This window comes from Miniopterus natalensis, chromosome 9, assembly GCF_054644295.1.
Source record: "Miniopterus natalensis isolate mMinNat1 chromosome 9, mMinNat1.hap1, whole genome shotgun sequence".
Taxonomy (NCBI): domain Eukaryota; kingdom Metazoa; phylum Chordata; class Mammalia; order Chiroptera; family Miniopteridae; genus Miniopterus; species Miniopterus natalensis.
Genome location: NC_142089.1, coordinates 15117976 through 15140786, shown reverse-complemented (window position 1 = coordinate 15140786; position 22811 = coordinate 15117976). Strand labels below are relative to the sequence as shown.

Sequence of the window (22811 nt, the reverse complement as noted above, 5' to 3'; positions counted from 1 at the left end):
GGGGGGGAGAGAGAGAGAGAGAGAGAGAGAAAGAGAGAGAGAAAGAGAGAGAGAGAGAGAAAGAGAAAGAGAGAAAGATTGGTTGGTTGCCTCCTGCACACACCCTGACCTAGGATTGAACTGACAACCTGGGTATGTACCCTGACCAGGAATTGAACCCGTGACCTTTCTGTGTATGGGATGATGTTCCAACCAACTGAGCCACACTGGCTAGGGCTCCTGCCTATCTTTTTTTTTTTTTTTTTTAATCATTTTTTTGTTGTTACCCCTCACCAGAAGATATTTTTTCCATTGATTTTTAGAGAGTGTGTGTGGGGGGCATTGATTTAGAAACATTGATGTGAGACAGACACATCAATTGGTTTCCTCCCCCACACACCCAGACCCCGGGCCAGGGATTGAACCCACAACCCAGGCAAATACCTATGACCAGGAATCGTACCCACGACCCTTTGGTGCATGGGCCAGCGCCCTAACCACTGAGCAACATCAGCCATGGCCTCCTGCCCTTTTGTTAATCCTCACCCGAGGATATTTTTCCATTGATTTTTTAGATAGAGTGGAAGGGAGGGAAGGAGGGGGAGAGAAAGAGAAACATTGATTTAGGAACATGAATGCAAGAGAGACACATCAATTTGTTGCCTCTCATATGCACCCTGACCTGGGCTAGTGGCTGAGCCTGCAACCCAGGTACGTGCCCTTGACCAGGAATCAAACCGGAGACCCCTTCAGTCTGAGGGCCAACTCGCTAACCACTGAGCCAAACTGACTAGAGCATTTCCTACCTATTTTTAATGCCCAGTTTTATGACACTCCTGAATGATTACTTAACCAGAAGTAAACCATAACTTTATCATGTTTTACTTTGTTTTATATTTATGTACTTTTCTCATCTCTCCTATATGATTAAACTTTTAAACAGAAGTTACATCTTCTACAATTCTAGGGCCTTTATACTTAGTAGTTAATAAATATTTGTTGAGTGAGATAATGTTGCAGATAATGTTCCTGGAGGCAGAAAACTAGATTAAATAATCTTTTGAGATACTAACCAACCCCATGATTTATTTTCATAGATTTTTTGTAGATTCAAGACCTGAAAGTGTCCTTATAGATAAATTTTTTTTAATTAAAAAGTTTTAGAGCCTGGGTGGGGGGCTTAGTGGTTGAGAGTGGACCTATGACCCAAGAGGTCGCCAGTTCAATTTCCGGTCAAAGCACATGCCCAGGTTGTGGTCTCTATCCCCAATAGGGGGTATGCAGGAGGCAGCTCATCCATGTGTCTAATCTCTCTATCCCTCTCCCTTTCCCTCTCTGAAATCAATAAAAACATATTTAAAAATAAAATTAAAATAAAATTATAGAAAATTTCAAACATATACAAATAAAAATTTAGAGAGGGTTACATAATGAACTATATGCCCATCACTCATCTTCCATAGTTATCAACTTTTATTTCATCTGTACCACCACCTGGTCCCTCACCCTCATGGAACTTTTGAAACAAGTCCCAGACTTCTTATCATTTATATTGTAAATAATTTCAGTATGTAGCTCTAAAAGATAAAAGTTAAGTACTATTTAAAAAAAACAACAAAAAAACCAGAAATAGTACCTCATCAAATATTCAGTTAATGTTCAAATTTCCACAGTTGCTTTTTCTTTCTCCCTTTCTCCCTTCATTCCTGTCTTCTTTTATCTCTAAACATTTGATTTATTTGAATCAGGTTCCAAAAACAGTCCATACCATACATTGATTTGGCTCCTAAGTCTCTTAATCATTAGCTTCTCTTCCCTCTTTTCCCCCCCTGTGTATTTTGCTGTTGTTGAAGGGAGCAAGTTGTTCTGTAGTTACAAATAAAGCGGCATTGTCTGATAGAAACATTTATGCCTCAAATGAAATTTAAGTTTTCTAGTAAGTACATTAAAAAGGCAAGAAGAGGCCGGGCCATCGTGGCTGACTTGATTGGGTGTCCTGTGCACGGAAGGGTTGCTGTTTCGACTTCTGGTCAGGGCACAAACCCGGGTTGCAGGATCTCTCATAGGGGGCTTGTGATCAGTGTCTCTCTCTCTCTCCCCCCCTTCCTTTCTCTCTAAAAATCAGTTTAAAAAATCTTTTTTTTTTTTAAAAATAAGGTAGCCTGGCCTGTGTAGCTCAGCAGTTGAGCATTGACCTATGATCCAAGAGATCACAGTTCGATTCAGGGTCAGGGCACATGCCCAGGTTGCAGGCTCCATCCCCAGCAGGGGGCATGCAGGAGGCAGCTGATCAATGACTCTTCTCTTATCATCAGTGTTTCTCTCCCTCCCTCCCTTCCACTGAAAAGCAATGGAAAAAATATCCTCTGGTGAGGATTAAAATAAGGTAAGAAGAAACAGGTGAAATTCATTTTAATAATATTTTATTAATAAAATAGTTGCAAACTATTAGCATTTCAACATATAATATAAAAATTATTAATGAGATAGTTCACTTTTTTTTTTTTAATACTAAATCTTTGTGACTTGGTGTGTGTTACAGCATATGTCAATTCAGACGAGCCACATTTCACATGCTCAGTACCCACATGTGGATAGTGACCACCTATTGGGCAAGCACAGCTCTAGAGGCTTGACTTGAATCAGATTCCTGCTTTGGCAGTAACACTTCATAGGTGGTGATGTATTCTTCCATCAGAGGCTTTTAATTTCCAGATGTCTCTTGTGTTGTAAGTGGTCATGGATAACGATTATCTAGATCCTTTATTTCATTAGATGTTTGCAAAATGATGATACTCTAAATCATAACTTTTTCTTCATTTATTAGCTAAAATACTTAAAAAAAGAAAAACTTTTCCTTATCAACTCTGTGGTTACCCTGAGGTTTGATTTTATTTGGGAAATGCAGGATAAATACTTGATTCTTTCCCTTTTATTCCTGTATTTACAGATTTTAAAAATAAGTTGATTCCCTGACGTACTCCAAAGGGGATCAGTGAGTTGTTTTTTCAAGCATCGTTATGAATTTATGGGTTTTAACATATTCGTTATGTTTTAATTCAATGAAGGTATTCTTTATGATGTTCAGTTTGTACCATCTTGGACTGCTGGGAGCCTCTTCAGGTTGGCTCCTGATTCCTTTTGACATAACTGTACTAGTCTTTGATAGTGTTCCTTGCTTTCTAGTATGATAAGATGTTCCAGATTTCTCTTGTACATTTCCTGCCCTTTAGCCAAAAATCTCTGGATCCTTTTAGTGAGACATTGTATTTGGGGACCTCATTGTTACTGGCTCCTTCAGTTGATAAATGAGGAAACTGGAAGCTAGAAAAGTAGAGTGATTTAACCAAGGTCACATAGATGTAGCAGCATAATCTGGCCTAGAACCCTAGCCTGGCTTTTAGCTCTATGGCATTGCTATTTTGTCTTGCTTCCTCTACCTACCTTCTAGGACAGGTGGTTAACTGCATTTGTGCTTTGACTCTAGCTAGGCCATCAGGAGAAGATAGGTTTTGTGGGTCATTATTGGAGGTACAATCAGACCTCATTAATTTGGGCTAATTTGGGGTAGATCCTAGTGAGAGTGTTGTATATTGTTTTTCTTTAGGTGCAGCTGTTACTTTGAGTCATACAGTAGCTGAAACTAGGCTAATAGTGTTACCAGGTTATTTTGTTAGGTAGAGGTCCTTGTACCTGGTTTAATGAATAGCTGAGAATGATGTGCAATTTAACTTTAATTGTATGTAAATTAGACTCCTGAAATACTTAAAAGTAGTTCATTAAGCATTTTCCCCTGCAGTCTTAGAGTACAGAGGTAAACTTTAGCTCAGGTCTGAATTTATCTCAAGTTTCAAATGTGTGGAGTTTGTATTAATAAAGTATTGCTGCAAAGTTCAGAGAATTTTAGAAAGAATATTTGAGGAAGTGAAGAGGAAGAGCATCTGAGCATCAGACATCTGGCAACTCTTTGCATTTAACAGTAAGCTGGTCCTGGCCAGTGTGCTCAGCTGGTTGGAGCTTTGTCCTGTGCACCGAAAGGTTGCAGGTTTAATTCCTGGTCAGGGCACATACCCAGGTTTCAGGTTGGGTCCCTGTCGGGGGCATGTGTAAGGAGGCAGCTGATTCTTTCTCTTTCTCCCCCCCCCCCTCCCCTCTCCCCCCCTCTCCCTCCTCCTCTCCCCCCCTCCCTCCCTCTCCCTCTCCCTCCCTCTCCCCCTCCCTCCCTCTCCCCCCCTCTCTCCCTCTCCCTCTCCCTCTCCCTCCCTCTCTCCCTCCCTCCCTCTCCCCCTCCCTCCCTCTCCCCCTCTCTCCCCCTCTCCCTCTCTCCCCCTCTCCTTCTCTCCTTCTCTCCCCTTCTGCCTCCCTCCCTCCACCCCTCCCTTACTCTCTCTAAAAAATCAATGAAAAACATATCCTTGGTGAGGATTTTTTAAAAATTATAATAATAATAAATTAATAAAAGTAAACTGAAAATGCATTTGAGTGGCAAAGAGCTTTCGGAAAGCTTTTTTGCTTTACCTCAAAAGCAATATCACCTTAAGGCCTCACTCAGAGATAATTGTGTATTGAGCAACAGTGTGTGAGGGTTGCTTGTGTTGCCTGTTGGCTCTGTGGCCCAAAGTAAGTCACTTGACCTCTCTAAGCTTTAATTTATTCATCTGTAATAGGGTAATTAAAATTGGGAGTAGTAATACATGTTTTTTTACCGCATAGATTTCTTGTGAGATTCAAATCAGCTAACTAATCAAATGATATAGTAGATACTTACTGAATTAACGAGAGATTATATGAAAGTGCTTTTTAAAAAAATTTTTTTTATTAATCCTCACCCGAGGATATTTTTCCTGTTGCTTTTCAGAGAGAGTAAGAGAGAGAAACATCGATGTGAGAGAGACACATCAATTGGTGTCCTCCCGCACCCACCCTGACCAGGGCCAGGGATGGAACCTGCAACCAAGGTACGTGCCCTTGGCCGGAATTGAACCTGGGACCCTTCAGTCCGCTGGCCAGTGCTCTAACCACTGAGCAAACCAACTAGGGCAAAAGTGCTTTTTAAACTAGAAGCTTTGTATGACCCTAAGCTAATTATTAGAATAATTTAGATTAGGTGCACTAGGTACATTAATACATTCTATTGATCAGAAGCATGACAGCAGAAGGAGGAGATTTAAGATGTCTGTCCAGAACTTTACAGCCATTTTACTACAGTGGCATATAACCCTCACACCTCAGGAGCCTCTGACAGCATTGCAGTTTTTTGTTTTTTTTAAAATATATTTTATTGATTTCAGAGAGAGGAAGGGAAAGGGAGAGAAAGAGAGAAACATCAGTGATGAGAGTCATTGATCGGGTGCCTCCTGCGCGCCCCCTGCTGGGAATCAAGCCCGCAACCCAGGCAATGTGCCCTGACCAGGAATGGAACCTCCATCTCCTTGACCATAGGTCAGTGCTCAACTACTGAGCTACGCCAGCCAGGCAGCATCACAATTTTATAGCATAGTACCACTGCTGATGTGAAGACCCTGAGTTACCAGGAAAAGGTTAAATTATGATTCATATATTCTGTTTAAGAAATAATGGATATGCACAATATATTTTACAGAGATTTTCATTAAATGACTTCAAAAAGTATAGTGTCTAAAGAGTTATTTCCATTATCTGACAATTTTACCTTATGTGGAGTCTCTCATTCCCTAATAGCAGCTAACAACTGCACTAAATGACAGCAACTGTTCTACATTCTTTATATCTATTTACACTTCTATTTTTCCCAGTATCCCAGGAGGTAGGTACTGTTATTAATCTCCATTTTACAGATGGGGAAACTGATATACAAAGAGATTAAGAAACCTGCTCACGATCCTAGGTTGAGGGAAAAAATCCTGTAAAGAGCATCATTGGAACACTGGTAGAATTTAGATATGGACTTTTTGTTAGATGATAATATTGTATCATTGTTAAATTTCATAATATAATAATTGTACTATAGTTTGTTCTTAAGAGTTAACTTTGACTCTCTGAAGTATTTAAAGATATGGGCACCATATCTGCAACGTATTATCAACTGGTTTAAAAATTAGTAAGAAAATTGTGTGTCTGTAAACAAAGAAAGTAAAAGTGGCAAAATGTTAATTGGTGAACCTTGGTGAAGAGCATTGGGGAGTTCTTTTCTTGCAAATTTAGAATTGTTTCAAAATAAAAGTAAAACAAAAAATGTCCTGAGGTTACACAGCTAGAGTTTACATAGCAGGGCTGAGATTTGAACTCAGGCCATTTGGTCCAGAAGCTATGATGTTCTTTTTTTAAAGTCTTCCATTGACGATGATTCTTTTTTTTAAAATTGATTTTAGAGAGATAGTGGAAGAGAGAGAGAAGAAACATCTATTTGTTATTCCATTTATGCATTCATTGGTTGATTCTTGTATGTGCCCTGACTGGGGATCAAACCTGCAACCTTGATGTATTGGGAAGACGCTCTAACCAACTGCGGTAGCCATGTTCTTAATCACAGTGCTATTCTGCTCTTCTGTTCATGATGCTAGATAAATGAGATAAATCTATACTGAATGTTAAATTATTGAGTCTTTGATTAGATTCTGAACATTGGGCTGTTTTAGCAGCTCTGCCTCCTGGTTCTTCAAGGATAGGGTGTGCATATAATTTTTTGTTGTTGTTAATCCTCACCTGAGGATATTTTTCCATTGATTTTTTTTTTAGAGAGTGGGGGTTGGGGAGGAGAGAGAGAAACATCAGTGTGAGAGAGACATTGATGGGTTGCCTCATGCATGTGCCCCGATGGGCTAGGGATCAGCCTGCAACCCAGGTATGTGCTCATGACTGGGAATTGAACCTATGACCCTTCGGTGTGCAGGCCAACTGTGGCTCTAACCATTTAGCCACACTGGTCAGGGTGGGTGTTCATATAACTTATTGTATAAACCAGCTCACTTTTTTAAAAAATTGATTTTAAGAGGAAGGGAGAGGGGGAGAGAGAGAAACATTGATCAGTTGCCTCCCCTACGCCCTTCCCCCCCCCCCCCCCCCCCCCCCCCCGGCCGAGGATTGAACCTGTGACCTAGGTATGTGCACTGACTGGGAATCAAACCTGTGGCCTTTAGGTGTACGGGACGATGCTCCAAATAACTGGGCCACACCGGCTAGGGCTAACCAGTTCACTTTTAAGAGTAAAAGGCAGTACTATTTATTACCCTGAAACAATTGATGTAAATCAAGATGGATGGACATACTAAAAGGATACTCTTCTTGGTAGAGTCCAGTTTTAACAAATATGATTAAGACATGATAATTGCTTCATTATAATTGAATTGTGTTTACCATGAATTCTTATTTACACAATACAGACACTTTTTTTTCCTGTCAACAATAAGCCTTCACCTGATGTGTTTTCATATTTTCTCCTCTCAGTTTTGTTAATTCTTTTGCTTCCTTCCAGATCACTTGGGAAATACTCTGTCAAATTCCATTTCCTCCAAGTTTGAAAAATACCAACAGAAATTTCTGTAACACTTGTCCAGTATTTATTTATTTATTTATTTATTTATTTATTTATAATTCTCACTCGAGGATATTTTTTCCATTGCTTTTCAGAGAGAGTGGAAGGGAGAAAGAGGGAGAGAGAGAAACATCGATGTGAGAGATATCGATTGGCTTTAACCATGGAGCCATACCAGCTAGGGCACTTGTCCAGTTTTTAAAAACATTGTCATTTAATATCATAAATCCCAAAACATCTTTATTGACATGATTTCTACAAGGAGAGGAGCTGGTAAAAGGCATCTGTATTACGGGATTGGCAGAGAACTATTTCTATTGTCAACTTCCCACAGATATTTGGGAAAACCTTCCTGTGTGGTAACTGGAGGCTGTTAATGTTTATTAAAAAGAATTATACCAGGCGTGTGTGCTCTCTCCTTGACCTATTGCCCAGGTAGTGTCCATTGTCGTTCTTCTAATCATACTTATTTGAAATTGTACTCTCCTGGAGCTGTGTCCAATTAAAGATATTGACTTTCACTGATAGAGGAACAGTATTTTTTGGTCGGTCTCTAAAAAAGCTTTCCAGATTATTCTACTACAATCTGCTCTAGATATTTAAAGATCACATTGCCTCTTTGCTTCTCCTTCCTCATACAGAATGTATTTAACCAAGTACATAATCCGCTAGGACGGGAGAGGGTGGTATTAGGACAAGGACACTGGAATTTAAATCAGTTTCCCTTCCAGTTAACTACTGTGATATTAAGGATTGGGGAAGGAGTGGATAAAATAAATGACTGGCTTAACTTGTTCTTTTTAAATCATTAAAATAACTTCTTTTTCTTAAATCCAATATGCTTTCATAGTAACAAGTCTTAATAACAATTACATTTTAATTTTATTTTGAAGTTGTTGAATTTATTTTATCTGCTGATTTTCTTTATTTAAAATTCAGTGTATTGCTCCATTTTAACGGGCAAAAATTTTTTACATCTGATTTAATGAATGAGAATGGCCTCTGAAACTAATATTTTACTTAAAAAAAAAATATTTCAAAGACAACTGCAAATGTCACTCAGGTCAACCATGTAGTAATCAAAATCAACTATTAAAATAATAAAATACCTATTATCAGTTTTGTGTTTTTTATTTGATATAGGAAATCAACAAATCCTTTTGAGAACAACATATTATATACAAATGATTATGCTAAACATGATCTCCTGTTCTAAAAAAGCTTATATTCTAGGAACACAAAGAAACATGAAAATGTTGCAATATTGTGGAATCTCAAAATTTTGTGTCTTGGATTATTTTTTTAATTTATCTTTTATTGTTGAGAGTATTAAAGATGTCCCCCATTTTGCCCAGCTTCACCTCCCTCCACCCAGCCCCTGCTCCACCCCAGACCTTCACCTCACTATTGTCTGTGTCCCTGGGCTATAAGTATATACATATAAGTTCTTTGGTTAATCTTTTTCCACTTCCCTACCCCCCCCCCCTTTGAATTCTTTTCTCTGCCATTATTTCATTCTTCTAGTCATTTTGTTTTCATAACAATTTTTTGCTAATCAATTTAAGGAATACTATGGTTACTATGTCAGTTTATTTTAAAATTTGGATAAATGGACAAACTAGTAACAAAAGATAACTTACCAAGATGACACAAGAAAAATTTGAAAACCTTTAACTTAAGTAAATTGAAGTTGTAGTTAAGCAACTTCTCCTACAAAAAACACCATACCCAAATAATTCCCAGATGAATTTTAAGGTGCAGGCTAAGGTTTTAGAATCAGTTATAAATTCCACTTTTTTCAGGTTATTGTCTCCCATTAAGAAAGTGACTGTATGACCCTGGCAGGTGTGGCTGAGTTGGTTGAGCGTTGTTCTGTGCACCAAAAGGTTGCTGGTTTGATTCTCCGTCAGGGCACATGCCTGGGCTTGATCCTCGGTAGGAGGCGCTAAGAGATGTTTCTCTTTCTCCCCCTCTCACTTCCTCCCTCTTAAAAAAAACCAAGAGCAATAAAAACATTTTAAATAAAAAGAAAGTGACTATAGTTTACATTTTCACTTCCTGCCCTTCCTAACATGCGTCTCTATTAAGGGGGCCTAATTGTCACATTTTATTCTTTATTATCTCCTAGTCCCTTTCTCCTTCCTTGCGTTTTCTCTGATTTGTTTTCTTCATAGTCAGCAAGAGTCAGAAAGGAACTTTTTATTGTTTAGAGATTTTCCCCCCTTCATCTTCCTGTCCACTAATCCAGTATTTTATAAAGGATTGATGGGTGACAGAAGTGCTGCTTAGCACCTCAGGATTTAAAAGATAGTACCTTCCCTCAAAGAGCTTACATTCTATCCCTGTTAAAACTGTAACATGGGCCCTAGCCAGTTTTGCTCAGTGGTTAGAGCGTCAGCCCGTGGACTAAAGGGTCCTGGGTTCAGTTCCGGCCAAGGGCACATACATACCTTGGTTGCAGGCACAGTTTCCGGCCCCGGTCGGGGTGAGTGTGGGAGGCAACCAATTGATGTGTCTCTCTCACATTAATGTTTCTCTCTCCCTCCCTTCCACTCTCTCTGAAAAGCAATGGAAGAAATAATCCTTGGGTGAGGATTAAAAAACAAAACAAACAAAAAACCTGTAATATGGGATGAATGCTATAATAGAGGAATAATATGTGGTTTTGAAGCAGAGGAGAGCTTGGTTAATTCTTTCTGGGGAACAGGGTCAGGATGACTTTGTGGAAGCAATTACATTTGGACTGGGCAAGGAAGGATTAATAAAATTTCAAGAAATGGGGGAGAAAAACAAAAAAAGGAAGATATTCCAGGAAGCAGAAAATGTTTTGAATGAAATCACAGAAGCATGAGAGTGCAGGAGGGCCTCTGTAGTGAACAGTGGCTGAAACGGGGAGTGTTGGAAAGGTTTGGACAGAAAGGAGGCTAAAGAAGTATGTCAGAGTCAGATAGTGAAAGGCCTTAAATACCACATATTTGCCCTGATCATTCCCTCTCTGATTTTCCTGTCTCAATCTCAGGCCTTCTGAAATCTCTCTCACCTTCAATTCTCAGATGAAAGATTTCAGGTTTGCCTCTGTGTTAGGTATCAGTATGCCTGAGATTTAGTCATACAGTTTTACCTTGGTGCTAAAGGAGACCAATCTTCATGTGATTAATTATTGGAAGATAGCATTCTGAATGAACCCAGCCATTCTAGGCTTTGAAATAAGGGACTTGTTCTCAGTGTTTTAGAAAAATAAAAAGTAGCTTGTTCCTACAAAAAGGGTTGAGGATGCTCAGCCTCATAAGCAATCAGGGAAATACAGATTAAAATTATAGGCATATACTGTTTTATGTACATCAAATTGGCAAAACTTAAAGTTTGACAAAAGTGTTGGCAAGGATATGAAACAATCAGAACCCAGCAATCAGAAGTATAAAAGGGTATAATCATTTTGCCAAACAATTTGGTGTCATCTCATGATTGAAGATGGGGATACTCTGTGATCCAGCAGTCCCACTCCTAGGTATCCACTCTAAAGAACTCTTGCACAAGTACACCAGGAGTCATACACAAAAATGCCCATAGCAGCACTGTTGGTGATAGCAAAAACAAAAAAAAAAATCCAAACTGGGAAAAATCCCAGTATCCATCAACTTTAGATGGGATAAATAAATAATGGTATGGCCATACAATAGAATACTATACAATAGTGGAATTGATTAAATTGCAGCTATAGCAACATGAATGAATCTCAACAAATTGTAGAGTGAAAAGTTGCAGAAGAATATACATTATGACTAGATTCACAAAGTTTAGAAATGTGAAACTGGACAGTATAATGTTTAGAGATACAAATGTGATAAAACTAAAGAAAAATAAGGTAGTAAACATTTCAGAATAGTGTTATCTTGGGGAAATGGGAAGGCATTGGGTTTGGGGAGAGACATGCAGAAGAATTTAAAGCTAATGGTAATATTCTTCTTAACCTAGGTGGCAGGTACACTAATATTTGCTGTCTCACTATTCTTTATACGTTGCATATACTTAAACAAATTTTATATCTGTAAATTTTAAGAAATTAAAAGAAGGTTGGTAATACCTGATCTAATATTCCTCCTATCTCTGCTTTCATACATAAACACATTTTTCAGAATGTAAAAACTGAGGCCCAGCCCTGGCCAGTGTGGCTTGGTTTGAGCATCATCGGATACACCGAAAGGCTGTGGGTTCAATCTCTGCTTGGGACACGTACGGGAAGGCAGCCAATTGATGTTTCTCTCACACAGATGTTTCTCTCTCCTCCCTTTACCCCTTCCCCTCTCTCTAAAGTCAGTGAGCATGTCCTTGGGTGAGGATTTTAAAAACAAAACAAAACTGAGGCCCAGAGAGATTAATTGTTCAAGAGAAAAAGCTTATCAGTGACCACCTGGTCTCAAACTCCTTATAGAGCACTTTCTATCATCTTGCAACTCTCCCATTATGTAGATTCTATTGATCAATTAGAAGTGCTTCTACTTGGATTACTGCCCCAGTCTTTCACCCCTTCATGTAGTAATTTCTCCACACTGCTTCCAGAGAGCAAATCTATCATGTCACTCGCTGGCCTCAATCTTAAATAGTTCCCAGTAGCCTTGTGCACACTCCAAGTGCTATAATGTTGCATACAAGACTCTCTGTGCCTCTGCTTCTGTCTCCCTTATTAGCTTCATCACTCATGACTTCTTGCACTTCAGCCACACCAAGCTATTCGCTGTTACTGGAACACTGCCTCTACACACACTGCTCCCTCCACCTAGAACTTCTCTTAACTAACCTTTTTCGTGCTTTAAGATACCCTTTCTTAACTGACCCCTTCTGCCCCTAGCCTGAGCTGGATGCCTCTATAACTATTTGTAGTCACTATTTGCAGTTACACATCGCAGAGTGATATTGTCCACTTTATTTATTTGTTGCCTTCATTAGCTTTTGAGCTTAGTGAGGGCAGAGGCTTTGTTGAATTATACCCCCAGTGTGTGGCACAGTGCCAGGTACTTAAGTTTCATTGAATGAGTGAGTGAATGAACAAACTAACAAATAATTGGATATCACTTTGTACAAATACCACATACAGTTTGAAGTTGTCCTTTGTTTGTAGATTCTCACTAGCTCTATCCCTATTTATAAAAGCAGGAAGGAAAGAAAAGAAAGAGAAAGGCAGGCTGGTGTGTAGGGGGAAGGTATTGAGGGAAGATAAGCAGGAACCTGATTTGGGAGCGAAAGGAAATGTTCAGAGGCTTATATCATCTTAGGCCAAGTACCTGGTGATTTTAATGACAGCCTGGATTTCCTTCAAGCTTTGGACATGTGCTGATTTTGATGACTTGCCTATTCTAACCTTCCTTAGTCTTTTTGAAAATGTATCTCCTTTGGCTGATAACTCTGTAATTTTTTTCTCTTTACATTAGGGAATAAGAGCTTTGAGGTGCGTGAATGAAAGGGAGGTAGTGGCTAACTCATGTGGGTCAAGGTGGCCTTGGTATTTAATTTTTTATGTCTCACTCTTCTCTACTAGATTGGACCCCTGATCATTTTCTAGGGCCTGGAGAGTGTATGTATATTCTGTCTTGTGATCTGGTGAGCTACTAGGAATTTTAATTCTAACCACAGAGGTTGAACTTGGGCTATTTTGATTGGGTTCTCTTATCTTCGGAAGCAGTGCTATAAGGAGGTCCAGACACCCTCCGCAGCCTCACCTTCATAAGGGCCAAAACACAAGAGCCACTAACTGTGGTTTAATTCTTTTGATATTTATTGAGCATTCTCTCTGCACCTAGCATGGTGGTAGACACTAGGATTAGAGGTGACTCACCACCACCCTTAAAGAATTCAGTCTAGTAGGAGAGCAAGTAAGAAAATCAGTCATTTTGACGCAGTGTGATGCACAGGGTGTTGTGGAAGTTTAAAGAGGGTGCAGGGGAGGGAGAACCAACCTTTGGTTCAAGGCATGTTGAGATATTTCACTTGAGCTCAATCTTGGAAGACCTTAGAAGTTGGTGGGGGTTGTGGTGGGTGGTCAGACTTGAGCAAAAGTACGAAGGCAAGAGAAAACATGATGCAGTGGGGAGCTATGGGAAGGAAGGTCTGTAGGACTTCAGAGAAGGGTGTGTATATATGAAGATGTGATAGGAGATGAGACTAGAGCCTTATAAAGGGACCATATTGTGAATGACCTTTTCTACTTTCCCAAATAAAATGGATTATCAAATAGAAGTGTTTTCATTCATCCAGTGTTAGGTGTTTAGTGTTTCTCTTACTGTTGTCTCTTGAGCAACTGAGTTTTATCTTATTTTTCTTCTTTGATTTGTTCTTTTTATGATAACTGAATTTGGAGCCCTCTTTCATTTTATGCATTAAGTGGCTCCACTTTGAATACCATCTAGTCAAACCCTACACTCAGGCATTGTGGAGTGGATGATACATAGTTTTTAAGGCAGCTTGGAAGGAGGAGGATTTAAATGACCTTCAAAGACTAATGTCAGGCCCCCATGTCAGTGTCACTGCATTTCATGCATGCATGGAGAGTGGGAAAGGAAACTTAATTATGGAGGAGGGGAATTGTAACCCTGCTGGAATGAGTAGTTGAACATCCTGGGCCCGTCCCTTAGTCTCAAAAAAGACTTCTTACATTTGCTGCCAAAGAGGTCATAAGGAGAGCTCACATAAATACTATCCTCCCTCTTGGGTGTGTGAGCCAGTCTTTCTTTTGCTTCCACAGGTGCAGAATAGGTTCACCAAATAATATTCTGATCTCCATTGAACAGAATTTGGCACCTTACTGTCCTCCAGAAAATCAACCCCTTTAAATCATGGAACATGGCAATTTTAGGTCAGCAGGCATTTAAAGATACTTTTTTAATTTTTAAGGCTGGCCTAATAAGATATATTTTGTACAAAAATACAAGTTTATCAAGATGAGACTTGAATCATTTAAATTTTGAAGCGGGCCCAGACAGGAGTGGCTCAGCCATTGAGCATTTACTTAGGATCCAGGAGATCGCGGTTCGATTCCCAGGCCGCGCACATGCCCAAGGTTGTGGACTTGATCCCCAGTTGGGGGCATGCAGGAGGCCGCCGATCAATGACTCTCTCATCATGGATGTTTCTATCTCTCTTTCTCCCTCTCCCTTCCTTTCTCTGAAATCAATAAAGATATATATATTTTTAAAAGTATTTAAATTTTGAAGGGGCCTTAGTTTTAGTTGCTGGTGCACCTTTTGTGAAATTCTTGTTGTCTTTTAATGGTACTGTCCTTTAGGAGGTTGGCGATCATCAGATATTAGGCTCCATTTCTTCTAACCTTTGGGAACTGTTCAGAAACCATTACACTGTTTGGGATGAGGGAAGCCACAGTGACCCATGTCACTATCCTTTCAGATTATAAAATAGCTTTCCATAATTAGCCTGGATGACAGTAGAAGCCAGTCTTATGCAGTCAGGAACTCCTCCAACATAGTCATCCTCCTTCATTTCATTAATTTGTTTTGGGAAATGGTATCAGTGAGGCAGAGCTGTACCTTTGGCTCCTCAGTACAGGGTCTGAACAGGAAAATCTATTTCCGTGAAACCCTTGAGAGTTGCTGAAAATACATGCTACTTCTTAGTACTTTAAATAGAACTTTTTTATTTTGGAGGGAAAATGCTTTACAAACGCCCCAGTTGTTGCCTGTATAACATATGTATTCATACAGTTCTTGCTATTTCTAAAGTTTGGAAAGAGAGTTTTATAAATCTAAATAAATTTTAATTTTCCTAAATCATAGGAAAATTATCATATCTTAACATTCATTGTTAAGATTTTCTTAGGAGGTAGAAAAACAAAGCTTAATCTTAATTTCTCATCTGTGTAAGCCTTTCCCTTCATTTTAATAAATGTTCTTCAGTGCCCAGAGACCACGGCAGACCCCATTTTCAGAGCTGTTCCTAGAGATTTAGCTATGCAATTTATTTATCCTTTATCATCAAGAAAGAGTAAAAACCAAAGAACTAGATGGCTGCTGAGGGAAAATGTAACAGCAAATTTGAGGGGCTAGAGACCAGAGAAAAAGAAGAATGCTTGGGACTGGTTTCAGGGAGCTCTGATTGGTAGTAACAGAAGGGAAATAGGTAATGGAAAATTTAGGCCACCATACAAAAGACATGCTTCTAACAAATTTTGGCTTGTAATTGTCTTTCTAAGTAAAGCCTTTGTGATGATTGGAATGCCACAGAATTCATCTACTTGCATTTTGTACCAGGGAGGCGTTAGAATTTAAAACAGACCCTTTAACATGATTTATAGCTGACAAGAAATACCAGTTCAGTTAGGGTAGGTGGTATTTAATTACCCCTCTTTGTGGGGGTGGGGCTGTTCCCACCAAAATTGTTTGTGGGTAAAATCACTACAGAGATCCACAAAGTACAGTTTTATATATATATAAAGCTGGATCTTTGTATATATATAAAAAGAGACATTAGTTTCTTGCATTTTGCTAATGTCAAAGGTTAATTTAAAATATTAATGCTGAAAAGATTAATTTAAGATATTAAATCTAGGCAAGAATACTTGTACATATTGTAATTACTTCTTTTTTACAATTATAGTAATTGGATTATATTTAATGACCTATTTATATTTAATAACTAAAAAAGACTTATCTTTTTAGTATTCCCCATATACAGAAAGAGATGGGGAAAACTCACTTCTGATATAATTATCTTTACTTGGGCTAAAAAGGAAAAACAACTGTCCTTTTTAGAAGAATGGTCAGAAAAATATTATTTTAAAGTATATATATACAGTTTAGGAATTACCCATAGGAATGTATTTTGGTTCATTGTAAAAGAAGATGAAAGGTTAGCTGCTTAAAAAAAAAAAAAAGTCCCCAATGACAAGATTCGATGAGCTGAACAAAACACAGAAAATAAAACTTAAAGTGATTCTCAGGGACCCTGTAGATAAAAGTAACCCGTTAGAAGTGACGGGACCCCAAATGCCTAGCTGTTTGAAAATAGGAGTTTGTTTGAAAAGCATCTGAACATGTTATCTGAGGCTGGCACTTTAAATGAGCCAGTGTTTATGTTGTTTAAAGTGAAAGTTGTGAAGCCTTTGAGCAGCTGGCTAAAATTGGGTGTAGAGAGGGAGAGAGCAGTGTGTTATCCTCATTAACACCATTTCAGTTCTAGGGTAATATGTCAGGAAGGCTTTCTTGTGTTAGCCTGCAGTCTTTTTTTCTAAGGGGAAGAAACTAGTCTGGGGTGGCACTTATATATCAAAATGAGAAATATGGGCATATTTGTGTAACTTCTTGGTTTGGGTGTTTTGTGAGATTAAGTGTTGTGTCATGGAAAGAGCGTGAACTTTGGACACAGATGGGCCTGGTTTTAAAATCTTTGTGACTTTGATAAAGTTATAGAACCACTCTTAGTTTTAGTTCTCATCTGTAAAATCAGGGTGCTACTACTTAACCTTGAAGAAGTGTTTTGCAGATTAGAGATATTCAAGAAAATGTGAATAAATACCTGGCACTTTTTAGAAATTCAACAAATATTTATTGAGCAGACACTGTTGAATACAAAGAAGTTTTAAGAATCCCCCCCTTGGCTCCAGATAGCTGTTGTTATGACTACTACTTCTGTTAGGTTTAAAGATATTTTGTTTCTCAGTTCCCATACTCAGAGTTGTATACTTAAAAAATGTGTGCTACAAAATAGAATGTAGTAACTGTCGTTAAAAAAAAAGGTTCAGCATACCTCTTTGGAACTTTTGGAGAGGGAGAAATGACTTCAGACTAGAAGAGTCAAGAAAGGTTTCTTAGAAGTGGTAACATTTGCCTTGGCCTTTAAGGTGAAAGGATTTTTTTTAAAAGAAATGTCACAGCCCTAGCTGGTTTGGCTTAGTGGTTAGAGCATCAGCCTGTGGACTGAAGGGTCCCGGGTTTGATTCTGGCCAAGGGCAGGTACCTCGGTTGCAGCCTCAGTCCCTGGCCTGACCCCGGTAGGGGCGCATGCAGGAGGCAGCCAATCTATGTGTTTCTCTCACATCGATGTTCCTCTCTCTCTCTCTCCACTCCACCCTCCCTTCTACTCTCTCTTAGAAGCAATGGAAAAAATATCCTCAGGTGAGGATTAAAAAAAGAAAGTAAGAAAAAGAAAAAAGAGAAATGCCACAATCCAGATAATAGTCCCTTTGAGACTATTTTACTTTCAAAGTACCTAAAGTGAAAATACTGAATTGACTCTTGACTGTGATTTTGGAACACTGTCATCCTTTGTCTTAATCCTTAAAATTGGCATAATATAAGCAGAGGCCATCCATTTCTTCCTCAGCATTTGTTTCCACACTCCTGGAGAGCCTATCTCAGAATGTAAGAGGCCCACCTACTACTAGATCTCCGCTGAAACCAAAGAAAAGAGACCAATTAGAAGAGCCCTTTGTGTAATGCTCAGTGCTGTTTAATTTGACCTGCTCTCCCTAGATTGTTTCATTACCATTAGGAGGTAAGTCTAAACAAACTCAGCATTCCTTTGAATTAGTAATAATGAGAGCTGTCAGTTACTGAGTACCTACTGGGTGCTAGACACCCCTCTAGAAGGCTTACACATGTTATCTCATTTTACCTTTAGAATCATTCTATGAGGTAGGTTTATTTCCCCCATTTTACAGATGAGGCTCAGAGGTTAAGCAGCCTGAAGTCATACAACTGTGGCTCAGGGCACCCTTGATTCCCTTGACTGAACATGTCTCTGGGTTCACCATTGATTTTAATTTTTTTTTAAATATATTTTTATTGATTCGGAGAGAGGAAGGGAGATGGAGATAGAAACATCAATGATGAGAGACAGTTATTGATCGGCTGCCTCCTGCATGCCCCTTACTGGGGATCCAGCCAGCAATGCAGACATGTACCTTGACTGGAGCCGACCCATGACCTCGTGGTTCATGGGTTGACTCTCAACCACTGAGCCACGCTGGCCAGGCGCACCATTGATTTTTTAAATGTGGTTAACACCTATAGGAATATTAACTTTAAAAAAGAAAAGAGGTCCAGCTGGGCATGGCTCAGTGGTTGAGCATCAACTTAGAATCGAGGAGATCACGGTTCGATTCCTGGTCAGGGCACATGCCCGGGTTGTGACTCTCTCATCATTGATGTTTCTATCTCTCTATCCCTCTCCTTTCCTCTCTCTGAAATCAATAAAGATATATTAAAAAAAAAAAAAAAAAGACACCTACTTTTTCCTGTTATTTATTTTTTTAAAAAACTTTTTAATTGATTGATTTTAGAGAGAGAAAGGAAGGTGGGGGTAGAGAGAGAGAGAGAGAGAGAGGAAACACCAATTTGTTGTTCCACTTATTTATATATTCATTGGTTGATTCTTGTATGTGCCCTGACTGGAGATGGAACCCACAACTTTGGCATATTGGATGATGCTCTAACCAACTGAGCTACCTGGCCAGAGTTCCTATTATTTCTTCTAAAAGTATTCATGATAAACACTTATTGAAGATAAATTGAAATTAATCTGACTTTAAGAATTTTACAGTACCTCTTTATGATTGGGGGCCTTGCAAAACTACAGTGGAAATCAATCCTGACTTGAATAGGAAACATGGGGCTGTTATCGCTTGTATAAGGAAAATAAAGGAGGAGAGAGCCCTGTGATTACCCTGGCTTTCTGTCCAAATGTTTGTTCTAACCATGGAGCAGGGTGGGAGATCTCAAGCAGAGTATGTTGCTCTTTCTGAACTGAAGAGGCAGAGATTGTAATTCAGGGGAGGTTGAGGCATCTAAAAGCTGTGAGGTGGAGTTCTGGAAAGGTGGAGCTATGCAGAAAAAAACTGCTCTAGGAATCCCCTCAGGGTCCCCTTGAGTGTTTGCTGACCTCGCACATGCCTGGGGTCAAACTCCAGGAGGTTGGGGAAAGATGACAGGGAAGCTATGAGCTAACTGGTTCCCAGAGCAGGGGGAAGTGTTGGAGTTCCTACCAGCCAGAGTGAAGAGCTCTTGTTGCTCACTAGGAGTGGCCACTAGAGATGGTAAAAGGTCTACATCTTTGTACTGAGGTTAAAATAGTCATAGAGTAAAGGCTACTCTATACACACCCTAACAAAGCATAAAAACAAGCCCTTAGAGGTACCAAACTGAATGAAAAGTAACTTAACTGCCTACCAGAACAAAGTTTAACACTTTTATAATGAAGATAACAATACTGAATACTCAATATTGTAAAATTACAATGTCCAGCATCCAATCAAAAGTTACCAAACTCGCCCTGGCTAGTGTGGCTCAGTTGGTTTGGTGTCCTCCCATGCACCTAAAGGTTGCCTGTTTGATTCCTGGTCAGGACACATGCCCATTTGCAGGCTTGATGCCCAGTAGGGGGGTTCAGGAAGCAGCTGATGGATGTTCTGCTCACATCAGTGTTTCTCTCTCTTTCTTCCTCTCCCTTCCTTTCTCTCTAAAAATCAATTAAAAATCTTAAAAAAAAAAAAAAAAGTTACCAGACTTGCCAGGAAAATGTGACCCATAACTAGAAGAAAAATCAGTCTGTAAAAACACTCAGAAATGACAGACATGATGGAATTAGGAGACAAGGATATTAAAATAGCTGTTATAACTATAAAGGAAAACATGAAAATATTAGTTAGGAGGTGGATATTTTAGCCTTTCAAATAAATACTGGGCCCTGGCCAGTGTGGTTCAGTTGATTGGGTGTCCTTCCATGCACTGAAAGGAACACTGATTCGACTCCCAATCAGGATACATGCCCAGGTTTCAGGCTCGATCTCCAGTAGGGGGCTTGCAGGAGGCAGCCCGTCGATGTTTCTCACATCAGTGTTTCTCTTTCCCTCTCCCTTCCTCTCTCTAAAATCAATAAAAACATTAAAAAAAAAAAATACTGGAGTATGGTTCATCTCTCTCTATTTCTGTTATTTTTGTTCTTCCCATGGTGGTGTTTGGTAAAATTTGAATATTTTAAGTCAGAGTTATAGAATCAGCATGTTAGGGTTGGAGAGGACTTTTAAAGATTATCTTATCCACCCTCTCATATTATAGAAAAAGAAATATTATATTTCATTGATTTTGAGATGTACATCGTCTACATTTTAACATCTCTTAAATCATGATGTATCTTAACAGCCAGTGGTATCTTAGATTTGATAAAATACAGTAAAAGCCCATTAGAAGTGTGACTTTTCCATAAATTCTTAGTGGTAGAGTTCAAGGCTTCTACTTATATTACCCCCACCTGGAAAACCTTCCCCTCTTTATTTTTTACATCCAAATCCTGCCCAGATCAGATCTTTATTCCAGGAAATCTTCTCTGTCCCTTCAGTTCACAGTGATTTTCATCCTTCCTATTGTCATCATTGACTACATCATTTATTTGATAACTGAACTATTTATTTGCTATGTTGTTACTTTGGTTTTGTCTGTCTCCTCAATTATAAGCTCTTGGAGTCAAGGGAGGGATTTTATACTTCTTTGTGTCTTTTAATATCTACTTGATAAATATTCATTGATAAGAGTATTATAATTAGTAATTAACCATTAATATAGCCTGAAGCTTATTAAAGTTGTTTAATGGTTAAGAGAACCACATATAAAACATTTAGAACAGTGCCTGACCCATAGTTAAATGCTAGGTAGATGTAGAACTAGTACTTCCACCATCGTTATCACCACCACAACTATAATACATACATTATTTCATTTTTCTTCACAACTTTACAAAACTAGGAATCATTAGACTCATTTAACAGTTTAGGCAACAGACCGAGAGATTTGACTGCTTGCCAAGGTCCCAAAGCTAAAATTTGCCATTAGTGGGTTAAAACCCACACCTCTTCTCTTAATGTCCTTGTTCTTGCTGCTCTGTGCCACTGCTTATTAGGTTATGAGGGCTTTGGTAACAGCCTGCTAAACGGAGGGTAGAAAGGAAAGAATGGGTACTTACTTTCCCCTCTGCTCAAGGACTTCTCCTTGTAAATCCCATGTATTGAGTGGTGAATGCACCTTGTGAGAGGAAGTTGACGTACAGCTACCCTTTGCTGCGGACTCTTAGTTGCTGGCAGCTTGGCCTTTAGTGACAGATGAGTGTGTGACACTTTTTAAGGAATGAATTCTTGTTACAGGTGGCAGAATAGAATAGTTGATATGGAATTACATGTCCGTTTGCTCCATAATTCCACTCCCTAATGTTCAGATGTAATTGTGGTTGCTAGATCTCTCTCCTCACTTAAGTTGGTGTATTATCAGTCACATCCAGGACTGCTGCTTCTGCCTGCTCCATGACCACATGACGGTGTGTTTGTATATTGCCCTGAGTTGTCAGCAAAACATTTTGCTGAATTTCCTTTTTTGTTGTTGCTCTGCAACCTTTTTTTCCCTGGCCTTTCTCAGTTGTGTAAAGTCAGTTTCTCTTTTGGCCTTTCCATCCCAGAGAGGGAGCAGTTACTGCAGAGAAGCTTGAAATATGAAGTGAGGCATCGTAGAGATTAAAGTGACAGCTGGCAGGATGAAATGAGACTTACTTGGTGCCTGGTGTGCGATTTGGCTCTGATTATCTTCTTCCTCCCTCGTTTTCAAACCTGCCTCTATACTCACTGCTCCTTGCAGGAACCAGGAGAGAAAGGTTACAGCCTAGCCCCATCCTCTCTGTCTCTGGGTAAGGTAGTAAATTGGGATTAGACACTCTTCCATAAAAACCAACTGTGTGTTTCCCATATGGTAGCACATGCCCAGGTTTGGCTTCCTCTCAGGTACTTGGCAAAGAATGCATTTTGTATCCTCTTATCTCAAATTTTTGAGCACCAACAACTGGAGATCACTCTCTTCTGTCATTGGCAATAAATAAGAAAGGAAGCTCTTAAAACTGAAGACTATATTGGGATCTATTATCACAGTATTTCAACTTATTGACATATTTCTAGTAATCTTATGAACTGATTTGTTGAGGTTTGATACTTTTGTGTGTTGGTATTTGTTTTTCAGAGCAGCTTAGTTGTTTTTCATGTTAAACTCCTCTGTGAATATAGTGCTCAATTGATGATTATAGCTCAAAGAAATCTGGTACTTGAGTACTTGCAAATGTTAGGAGTAAGATTTTTCCATTTGTGAATAAAATAATTTGTAATTTATATTTACCTAATCAGAGTAAAAGCAAGCATATTTATTTATTTATTTTAAATGTATATTTATTGATTCCAGAGAGAGGAAGGGAGAGGGAGAGAGAGAAACATCAGTGATGAGAGAGTCATTGATCGGCTGCCTCCTGCATGCCGCTGACTGGGGATCGAGTCCGCAACCCGGGC

General features: G+C 39.1%; 1 protein-coding gene across 2 annotated transcripts in view; it reads left to right on the top strand.

The window, feature by feature from the left end:
- The window catches only part of WASF2 (WASP family member 2), a 67461-nt gene that overhangs the window by 18130 nt on the left and 26520 nt on the right, over positions 1–22811 (top strand). The window contains exon 1 of one of the 2 annotated variants that reach the window (XM_016216759.2): positions 17672–17992. The exons of the other annotated variant lie outside the window; for it this stretch is intronic. The gene's annotated coding sequence lies outside the window, so the exon portion shown is untranslated. Of the gene's footprint in view, positions 1–17671; positions 17993–22811 lie in introns of those variants that run through there. 2 annotated transcript variants of the gene reach the window in all.